Raw genomic sequence first — 10,100 nt, 5'->3', positions numbered from 1 at the left:
CCCCCCTCCCCCCCCCCCCCGAGAAGGTATAAGAAGAGGGATTGGGTCACGCAGTACTTACTACAACAGACATCCCCAAAGGTATCACAATAAGCATCCACGGTATGAAAACCTTTTCGCGAATCGCAGTTGAGAGGGGACTTGCACTCTCCTACTACATCACGACTGCATTTTGTAAACCTTTTGGGACGGACTAGAAATAAAAAAGTATCAAACAAAACAATACCAACTGCTACCCTCAATGCCATATCGTAGTCGTGGTCGTCGCCGTCGTCGAAATCAGCATCATCACCATCAGCATTATCATCATTATAATTATTACCATCATTATTATACTTGATATTGACGTGCAAAATATTTATTACCTGCCTCTTCCAAGGCCTCCACGCGACGCCTCAGTTCCAAATAGCTTGGCTTGGCTTGCACCATGCAGACCACCAGGGCCAAAACAACCATAGCTTTCACGAACATCTTTGCCACTGAAGAAACAACCATTTATGAAAATTCAATTACATGGGTATTTGTCCGTAAGAAATCGATTGGTGGAAAAAATGTGATGTTTTAATGGAGAAAATGTTTATGATACAAGAGCAATAGTTTTTACTTGTAATGTAACATAATGTTATGTTTGGCATTTGTATAGTGCACTTAAAGGGCCTATGGTACTATCTCGTTGCTACGAAACTCTGTTGCTACGAAAGGGAAAAGCGCTACATTCGGTTAAATAGACTAAAATTGCCGCGCGTCTTCCAACTTGGTTCCGTGGCCCAATTTTTAGCACATTTGACTCGTAATGTGAATGTATTAGCGCCGGACATGGCATTATTATTATTATTATTATTATTATTATTATTATTATTATTATTATTATTATTATTATTATTATTATTATTATTATTATTATTAAACAAGCGCTCCGGGTTCAATCCCCAGTCGAGTCCTTCTTTATTTTTATTTTCTTCGAAACTCCAGTTCTAATTTTCTTTATTCTTTTTTTCCAAGAGATTAAAATAAACTTTTGACATTTTGTAGAAGAAAAGGCAATTTTTATATGTTTTTCGAGAATAAAACAAGATGGCGAACATTTCCGCGAGAGAAAAACACGTTAATTTTGAACATTTTACAACAATTGTGAAATTTTTCTCGCTCGAACCATTGATATTACCATTCCTAACAACTTAGCGCATGGGATTTTTGATTTTTGAAAAAATAAAAGTTACCAAATATGTGGTTTTCGAACATAGACATTCGCCATTTCTCGCGGTATCAAAATTTCGCAAATCCGATGCGTGAAGTTTAAGAAAATAGTGATGTTAAAATATTTTATGCAAAAAAATTATGGTAGATTCATAAAGAAGCTTCTCCGGCACTTTTTTATGTGCTGGGTCACGTGACCATGGGAGGGGTCAGATGACGTCATCATTTGTGTAATTAATGTCTTAAACACTTATGTTGAAAGTTCCAAGAGATTTGACAAAAAACAGAAACTTTTATAAAACAAACTAATTTCCCTAGCAACGGACTCAAAAGATAGTACCATATTCCCTTAACATACGAAATGATCAAATGCGCTTCACATGTGACTGACTTTACTCATCAATGTGTAGATACGGACTGCTCCTCGCAGTTTACAATCATGACTGAGTTAGTGTGTAAGCATTGTCACTAAAGATGGTACCACGGGCCAGCGTCCCCAGAGGTCCTTTTACGTCCCCCAATACAGGTTAATGATGTGCCGTGTAAGACGCGACCTCCGGCTAAACGTCCTTATCCATAAAGACGAGGGATGCACAGTTCTTAATGTAGAAAGCCAGGTATATTACACCTCTAAAAAAATTCCCAAGTTGATCTGAACGGGTTCGAACCCTGGCCCTTTTGCTTGACAAGCGAAGCTCGTACCACTGAGCTATAGCGCCACTGTCTTATTCTGAAAAGGTTTCGAGCGGTAAATGTATCCTATAAGCTGTGCTGTAATGTTTAATATGCACTAAAAATATTCGAACACTCAGCACAAAACGTTTTTACTGATATGTACTTTCTTAACAAACAAGCTCAGTAGATTGAAGCTAGCTTAAAAACCTTCCCGTAGCTCGTGGCCAGATACTATTCGCCGAAATTAATGAGAAAGCAGTAATGAACACAGGGGAGGTAGTGAATCCCGTTAAAACTAGAAAATTACTGGATAAAACCTCATGAATTAAATATTCTCAGAGCTGACAAATTTGTGCACTTATCTATTTTCTATCTTGCGTTTGGATCTCGGGGTTCTGTGTGTTGAGGCAGAATGTCAAAGTCTTCTTATGTAGGGGCTTATATATGCACGCAAAGCTGAAAGTTTCTATTAGTCATGCTGCAGTGAAGACAAGTGAAACATGACACAAAACAAATTAAGCAAACAGTCAAAGATTCTGGAAAACGTTTTTGCATGGAAACCTTTGTCAATCTGTAATAAGTAAGAGTTAATTACCTCGAGCCTTCGGCAATAAGCGTATACATCCCTCGGCCTGCGACCTTGAGATGTATATCGCTTATTGCCTCGGCTATCGGTAATTAACACTTACTTATTCATGCAGGCTATACATTTATCATTTGAATAAATGGAAAACGAATGGGCTGCCTCCGCCGTTAGGTAGTGCCTAAATCTATATATTATTTTCTGGAATGTAGTGGTGTGACTAAAACACAGTATGCATGTGCATCAAGTTTCCTAAGTCCAAGAAACGGCATCTCATAGACTTGGGTTGTGGTGAAGTGATTGGAGACTGATATATAATTTAGCTGTTCATGCTAAAGTTAACGAAGCTTGTCCCTAATCGTCTTGTTTATACATTAGTTAACTTATTTCAAAAAGTCCTATTCTTCTAAAGCAATTGTGCATGTTCTGCTACCAAGTATTATTTTTTCTTATGCAATTTTTTTTTAGCAAATGAGATGGGGGAGGAAAGGATCAAGTATGCATAACAATCATTTTAATTCTCCAATGTTCAACCATAAGGTTGCACAAAAGTGAAGGACCAGCTAGTTATTGCATATGCATATCTAATACACTACATATATGAAATGATAATGTGTTGTTTGGGAAGCACGACGAAGTAAGATCAGAATTACGCTTTCTCAGACTTTGAAAGAAAATAACTTGACATAAACAAAGCTAAAGGTAATCGGTGTTCTTCAAACATTGTGATGACAGCTATGCCTAAAAAATAACATGAATCAATTGCGAAGTTTGCAAGGCCAGCAAGAATTTATCAAAAAAGGCTAAAAAAACTGCAAAAATCGCTCTTAGAATAAGTCTCCTATGGGGAATTGAAATTGAGCTGTTCAGCCAAAACAATTGTAGCCCGAAACAATGCATCTGCTCTGTTAGCTTAATTGTGTAGTAAGTCCTAAAATTTAAAACTTAGCTTAATAGTACCACTTGAAACTTAAAAAAACTCAAGTACACATTAGAAGTTAAAAAAAATAGAAATGTTTACCCGCTGATAGCGTTTTTTTTACTTTTTAAAAATAGAAATGTTCACTGACTTACCTTATTTGCCTTGAGGGTATTAATCAAGCAGCTTTTCACTGCAAGACTTAATTACTATGCATCACTTGACAAACCACAAAGAATATTCTCTGGGGTACTCTATTGAATGTGCCTGGGTTTTAGTTGTAATTGCGTTTACCCATAAGTAGGGAAGTCAAGTACTGAATTCTCGGGTAAGATCATTGTTTTTTATATAACTTTTCTGAAATCTTTCCAACCAGGCTAGGAGGTATATTTTGCAGTGCTTATTTTATCTTAAACGTTCACAATATGTTTCTTCGTGATTTCCTGCAGAACCCTAATAGTATAATTTATTGACCTTTTAATGCTTATTCAATTTTTTTTTCCGACTTGTTGAAAAATGCATGAAAAGTTCGCTCATCTGTGACTGTAAGCTCTTTTTCTATTGCAGTGAATTGTTGAGAAGTATACTGCATTCCTCAAAAAGCTAATCCTTTTTGTATAGAGCCAGACAAATTTTTTACTCCATTTCGATGCTAAAAATGTAAATCGCCTAGAATTTCGCCAACTAACTCCACACATAGCTACCGCCTTTATGTTTGTGTGCCAGGTGCAAAAAAAAAAAAAAAAACCGGCAAAATTCAAATTGTAAGGTTGTGTTATTAGCTTATATTTAATTGATATTTTGCAAAGAGGTTCCTTGAGTAATATAAAACAAAATAAGCTTTAGTATTTTTGGTAGATTATTCGTTTTTGAGATATGATTGACGAAGTTGCCATAAAACATGAAAAAGCAGCAATTTCGCACAAATTGGGCAATTTCAGAGTGGCATGCAATTAAGCTTTTGAACTAGATAGGCTCTAAAGTCTTTGTTCTAAATTCAACGGAAACAACTCTATCGTATAAACAGATCCTTTTCACTTTCTTTTACTATTGTTTTTTTTTTTATCATCATGTGAGATTAACACGTCTCCTATTGAGTAAGAAAGCAATAAACTACAGCAACCAGTCAATCTTTCTCATGCTCATTGTATTGCGCCGCTGTGTAGAAATAAAGTTGAGTTCAACTAAAGTAACCCCAAAAAAACGCCCGCTCGCCTTAAAGAATCATTCACACCAATGAAGCATGCTTTGTGTGTTTGAACTTGATGTTTATTTTTTATTAAGACGTGGTGGTGGTGGTGGGGGCTCGAAAAATTTCGAGGCTTAAAGGAGGGGTGCGTCGAAAGTGTATGGGTTTCAAAAGGAGGGGCACTGATTTCTTTGGGTATTCTTTCTTCTATATAATTTGACCAGACTGCTCGGTTCAACATTCTTCTGTTTTGAAGAAGATCCCGATTGCGTTTGAGGCAATTTGTGCTTTTTTGAAGAGCTGCTGGACTGAGTTTGTGCATTTTTAAAGAATCTCTTGACCGCGTTTGAAGCAACAGATGTTTGTTGAAGCGCTTGACTATACGTAGCAGAGACTGGTTCTATTTGAAGTAATGCAGTAATGCATAGAGTATGTTTTCAATTTCGAAAGAGACGCCTCGCCACAAATTCGGCCGTCGCTGAGTCTCATGCATGCCGTGTGCTTGACTTGGACAAAAGGGAGCGTACGACATCCCGCGTGCCTTTTGTTTTATTGCTATGGCTGAGTAGGCTTCCTATCATTTATGCATCATGACATGCGTACGCCAGCACAATTTAAACGGCATGTAAAAATAGCATTCAGTTCTGTGTTCCAACCGTTTTGTGTGTACCTTGGTATGTATGTGAACGTAAAAAAAGGAGACAAGACCAATCGGGCGTGACAACCAAAACAGGCTGCTCTACTGATCCCGATGCACCAGCAGATTTGTCCAAAATCTAAACCCTTTATACCTCTTGCTGGAACTTGTAAAAGTTATTCTTCTGATCAGGATAACAAAACACTGTTCAGGCTTAACAGGATAATAAAAAACAATTCGATTTTCCGCTACCCAACCTACCATAACTACCTACTTGCACGTTAATTGCCAAGAGTTTAGTTGTACAAAATAGAAAACAACTTGAAGGCTGTTTACAAAACATCTCGTTTATTATTTATCGTTAAAAACAACGACTTGAGCTGTTTTTCTTTAAATTGATGGCCGACTTTACCAGGCTGTGGAAATAAACAGTCCAATTCAGCAATATAATAACGCAAATTAGTTATAGTGATTGATATCTTATAGCTTATGTTTTCCCTTGTTTGTTGACATTTTTTACTTTTTACCTTTGCGCCGTCTTGAAATTACACGCGAAAGTACTAAAAAAATTCCAAGCTTACACGAGAGTCAAAAGAGACCTTTTGAAGGGGCATTTGTCTCAGGACTTGAGAGATGTCGCTGACTTGGAACCACTGTACGTGATGTAATTAAGGCCTAGGACAAACACCGTCTTTTCATGTGCAGTTCCAAATGCAGTAGATGTTGTTACAAGCCCATGTTGCTAATGTCGGCTTTTGATTCAATAAACATTTAAACTTCTTTAGCCATTACACCCTTTATAACAAATTCTAGCTGAAGCCTTTGAGCGCTTTCGCGACTGACAAACGCGGCAACGGCTGCAAAGGAGACTGAATTCCACGTTGGAATTTGGAAAAGTCTTTTGTCTTACACGAATTAAAGTGTTGAACCCGATAAAGCCGCCAAAGTATTAATCCCAAAACATTACAGACGACAAAAAATCGAACCCTAAAATATTATCCCCCCCGCCCTCCCTATTTCTGCCATGTTTATAGCTGAGTGCCACCCCCCTCCCCCCCCCCCCCCCCCGAGAAGGTATAAGAAGAGGGATTGGGTCACGCAGTACTTACTACAACAGACATCCCCAAAGGTATCACAATAAGCATCCACGGTATGAAAACCTTTTCGCGAATCGCAGTTGAGAGGGGACTTGCACTCTCCTACTACATCACGACTGCATTTTGTAAACCTTTTGGGACGGACTAGAAATAAAAAAGTATCAAACAAAACAATACCAACTGCTACCCTCAATGCCATATCGTCGTCGTGGTCGTCGCCGTCGTCGAAATCAGCATCATCACCATCAGCATTATTATCATTATAATTATTACCATCATTATTATACTTGATATTGACGTGCAAAATATTTATTACCTGCCTCTTCCAAGGCCTCCACGCGACGCCTCAGTTCCAAATAGCTTGGCTTGGCTTGCACCATGCAGACCACCAGGGCCAAAACAACCATAGCTTTCACGAACATCTTTGCCACTGAAGAAACAACCATTTATGAAAATTCAATTACATGGGTATTTGTCCGTAAGAAATCGATTGGTGGAAAAAATGTGATGTTTTGATGGAGAAAATGTTTATGATACAAGAGCAATAGTTTTTACTTGTAATGTAACATAATGTTATGTTTGGCATTTGTATAGTGCACTTAAAGGGCCTATGGTACTATCTCGTTGCTACGAAACTCTGTTGCTACGATAGGGAAAAGCGCTACATTCGGTTAAATACACTAAAATTGCCGCGCGTCTTCCAACTTGGTTCCGTGGCCCAATTTTTAGCACATTTGACTCGTAATGTGAATGTATTAGCGCCGGACATGGCATTATTATTATTATTATTATTATTAAACAAGCGCTCCGGGTTCAATCCCCAGTCGAGTCTTTCTTTATTTTCATTTTCTTCGAAACTCCAGTTCTAATTTTCTTTATTCTTTTTTCCAAGAGATTAAAATAAACTTTTGACATTTTGTAGAAGAAAAGGCAATTTTTATATGTTTTTCGAGAATAAAACAAGATGGCGAACATTTCCGCGAGAGAAAAACACGTTAATTTTGAACATTTTACAACAATTGTGAAATTTTTCTCGCTCGAACCATTGATATTACCATTCCTAACAACTTAGCGCATGGGATTTTTGATTTTTGAAAAAATAAAAGTTACCAAATATGTGGTTTTCGAACATAGACATTCGCCATTTCTCGCGGTATCAAAATTTCGCAAATCCGATGCGTGAAGTTTAAGAAAATAGTGATGTTAAAATATTTTATGCAAAAAAATTATGGTAGATTCATAAAGAAGCTTCTCCGACACTTTTTTATGTGCTGGGTCACGTGACCATGGGAGGGGTCAGATGACGTCATCATTTGTGTAATTAATGTCTTAAACACTTATGTTGAAAGTTCCAAGAGATTTGACAAAAAACAGAAACTTTTATAAAACAAACTAATTTCCCTAGCAACGGACTCAAAAGATAGTACCATATTCCCTTAACATACGAAATGATCAAATGCGCTTCACATGTGACTGACTTTACTCATCAATGTGTAGATACGGACTGCTCCTCGCAGTTTACAATCATGAGTGAGTTAGTGTGTAAGCATTGTCACTAAAGATGGTACCACGGGCCAGCGTCCCCAGAGGTCCTTTTACGTCCCCCAATACAGGTTAATGATGTGCCGTGTAAGACGCGACCTCCGGCTAAACGTCCTTATCCATAAAGACGAGGGATGCACAGTTCTTAATGTAGAAAGCCAGGTATATTACACCTCTAAAAAAATTCCCAAGTTGATCTGAACGGGTTCGAACCCTGGCCGTTTTGCTTGACAAGCGAAGCTCGTACCACTGAGCTATAGCGCCACTGTCTTATTCTGAAAAGGTTTCGAGCGGTAAATGTATCCTATAAGCTGTGCTGTAATGTTTAATATGCACTAAAAATATTCGAACACTCAGCACAAAACGTTTTTACTGATATGTACTTTCTTAACAAACAAGCTCAGTAGATTGAAGCTAGCTTAAAAACCTTCCCGTAGCTCGTGGCCAGATACTATTCGCCGAAATTAATGAGAAAGCAGTAATGAACACAGGGGAGGTAGTGAATCCCGTTAAAACTAGAAAATTACTGGATAAAACCTCATGAATTAAATATTATTCTCAGAGCTGACAAATTTGTGCACTTACCTATTTTCTATCTTGCGTTTGGATCTCGGGGTTCTGTGTGTTGAGGCAGAATGTCAAAGTCTTCTTATGTAGGGGCTTATATATGCACGCAAAGCTGAAAGTTTCTATTAGTCATGCTGCAGTGAAGACAAGTGAAACATGACACAAAACAAATTAAGCAAACAGTCAAAGATTCTGGAAAACGTTTTTGCATGGAAACCTTTGTCAATCTGTAATAAGTAAGAGTTAATTACCTCGAGCCTTCGGCAATAAGCGTATACATCCCTCGGCCTGCGACCTTGAGATGTATATCGCTTATTGCCTCGGCTATCGGTAATTAACACTTACTTATTCATGCAGGCTATACATTTATCATTTGAATAAATGGAAAACGAATGGGCTGCCTCCGCCGTTAGGTAGTGCCTAAATCTATATATTTTTTTCTGGAATGTAGTGGTGTGACTAAAACACAGTATGCATGTGCATCAAGTTTCCTAAGTCCAAGAAACGGCATCTCATAGACTTGGGTTGTGGTGAAGTGATTGGAGACTGATATATAATTTAGCTGTTAATGCTAAAGTTAACGAAGCTTGTCCCTAATCGTCTTGTTTATACATTAGTTAACTTATTTCAAAAAGTCCTATTCTTCTAAAGCAATTGTGCATGTACTGCTACCAAGTATTATTTTTTCTTATGCAAATTTTTTTTAGCAAATGAGATGGGGGAGGAAAGAATCAAGTATGCATAACAATCATTTTAATTCTCCAATGTTCAACCATAAGGTTGCACAAAAGTGAAGGACCAGCTAGTTATTGCATATGCATATCTAATACACTACATATATGAAATGATAATGTGTTGTTTGGGAAGCACGACGAAGTAAGATCAGAATTACGCTTTCTCAGACTTTGAAAGAAAATAACTTGACATAAACAAAGCTAAAGGTAATCGGTGTTCTTCAAACATTGTGATGACAGCTATGCCTAAAAAATAACATGAATCAATTGCGAAGTTTGCAAGGCCAGCAAGAATTTATCAAAAAAGGCTAAAAAAACTGCAAAAATCGCTCTTAGAATAAGTCTCCTATGGGGAATTGAAATTGAGCTGTTCAGCCAAAACAATTGTAGCCCGAAACAATGCATCTGCTCTGTTAGCTTAATTGTGTAGTAAGTCCTAAAATTTAAAACTTAGCTTAATAGTACCACTTGAAACTTAAAAAAACTCAAGTACACATTAGAAGTTTAAAAAAATAGAAATGTTTACCCGCTGATAGCGTTTTTTTACTTTTTAAAAAAAAAAATGTTCACTGACTTACCTTATTTGCCTTGAGGGTATTAATCAAGCAGCTTTTCACTGCAAGACTTAATTACTATGCATCACTTGACAAACCACAAAGAATATTCTCTGGGGTACTCTATTGAATGTGCCTGGGTTTTAGTTGTAATTGCGTTTACCCATAAGTAGGGAAGTCAAGTACTGAATTCTCGGGTAAGATCATTGTTTTTTATATAACTTTTCTGAAATCTTTCCAACCAGGCTAGGAGGTATATTTTGCAGTGCTTACTTTATCTTAAACGTTCACAATATGTTTCTTCGTGATTTCCTGCAGAACCCTAATAGTATAATTTATTGACCTTTTAATGCTTATTCAATTTTTTTTTCCGACTTGTTGAAAAATGCATGAAAAGTTCGCTCAT

The 10,100-nt window shown here is 37.3% G+C and overlaps 1 long non-coding RNA gene across 1 annotated transcript; it reads right to left on the bottom strand.

The window, feature by feature from the left end:
• Positions 1 to 6,352: 6,352 nt before the first annotated feature.
• On the bottom strand, positions 6,353 to 8,561 carry LOC125560715. The gene is made up of 3 exons (XR_007306818.1): positions 8,425 to 8,561; positions 6,614 to 6,727; positions 6,353 to 6,441 (listed from the first exon to the last, which is right to left on the bottom strand). It is a non-coding gene; the product is annotated as an uncharacterized LOC125560715 (long non-coding RNA).
• Between the last annotated feature and the right edge of the window lie 1,539 nt (positions 8,562 to 10,100).

Source organism: Nematostella vectensis, chromosome 15 (genome assembly GCF_932526225.1).
Source record: "Nematostella vectensis chromosome 15, jaNemVect1.1, whole genome shotgun sequence".
NCBI classification, from domain to species: domain Eukaryota; kingdom Metazoa; phylum Cnidaria; class Anthozoa; order Actiniaria; family Edwardsiidae; genus Nematostella; species Nematostella vectensis.
This window is presented reverse-complemented; position numbering and strand designations above follow the sequence as displayed.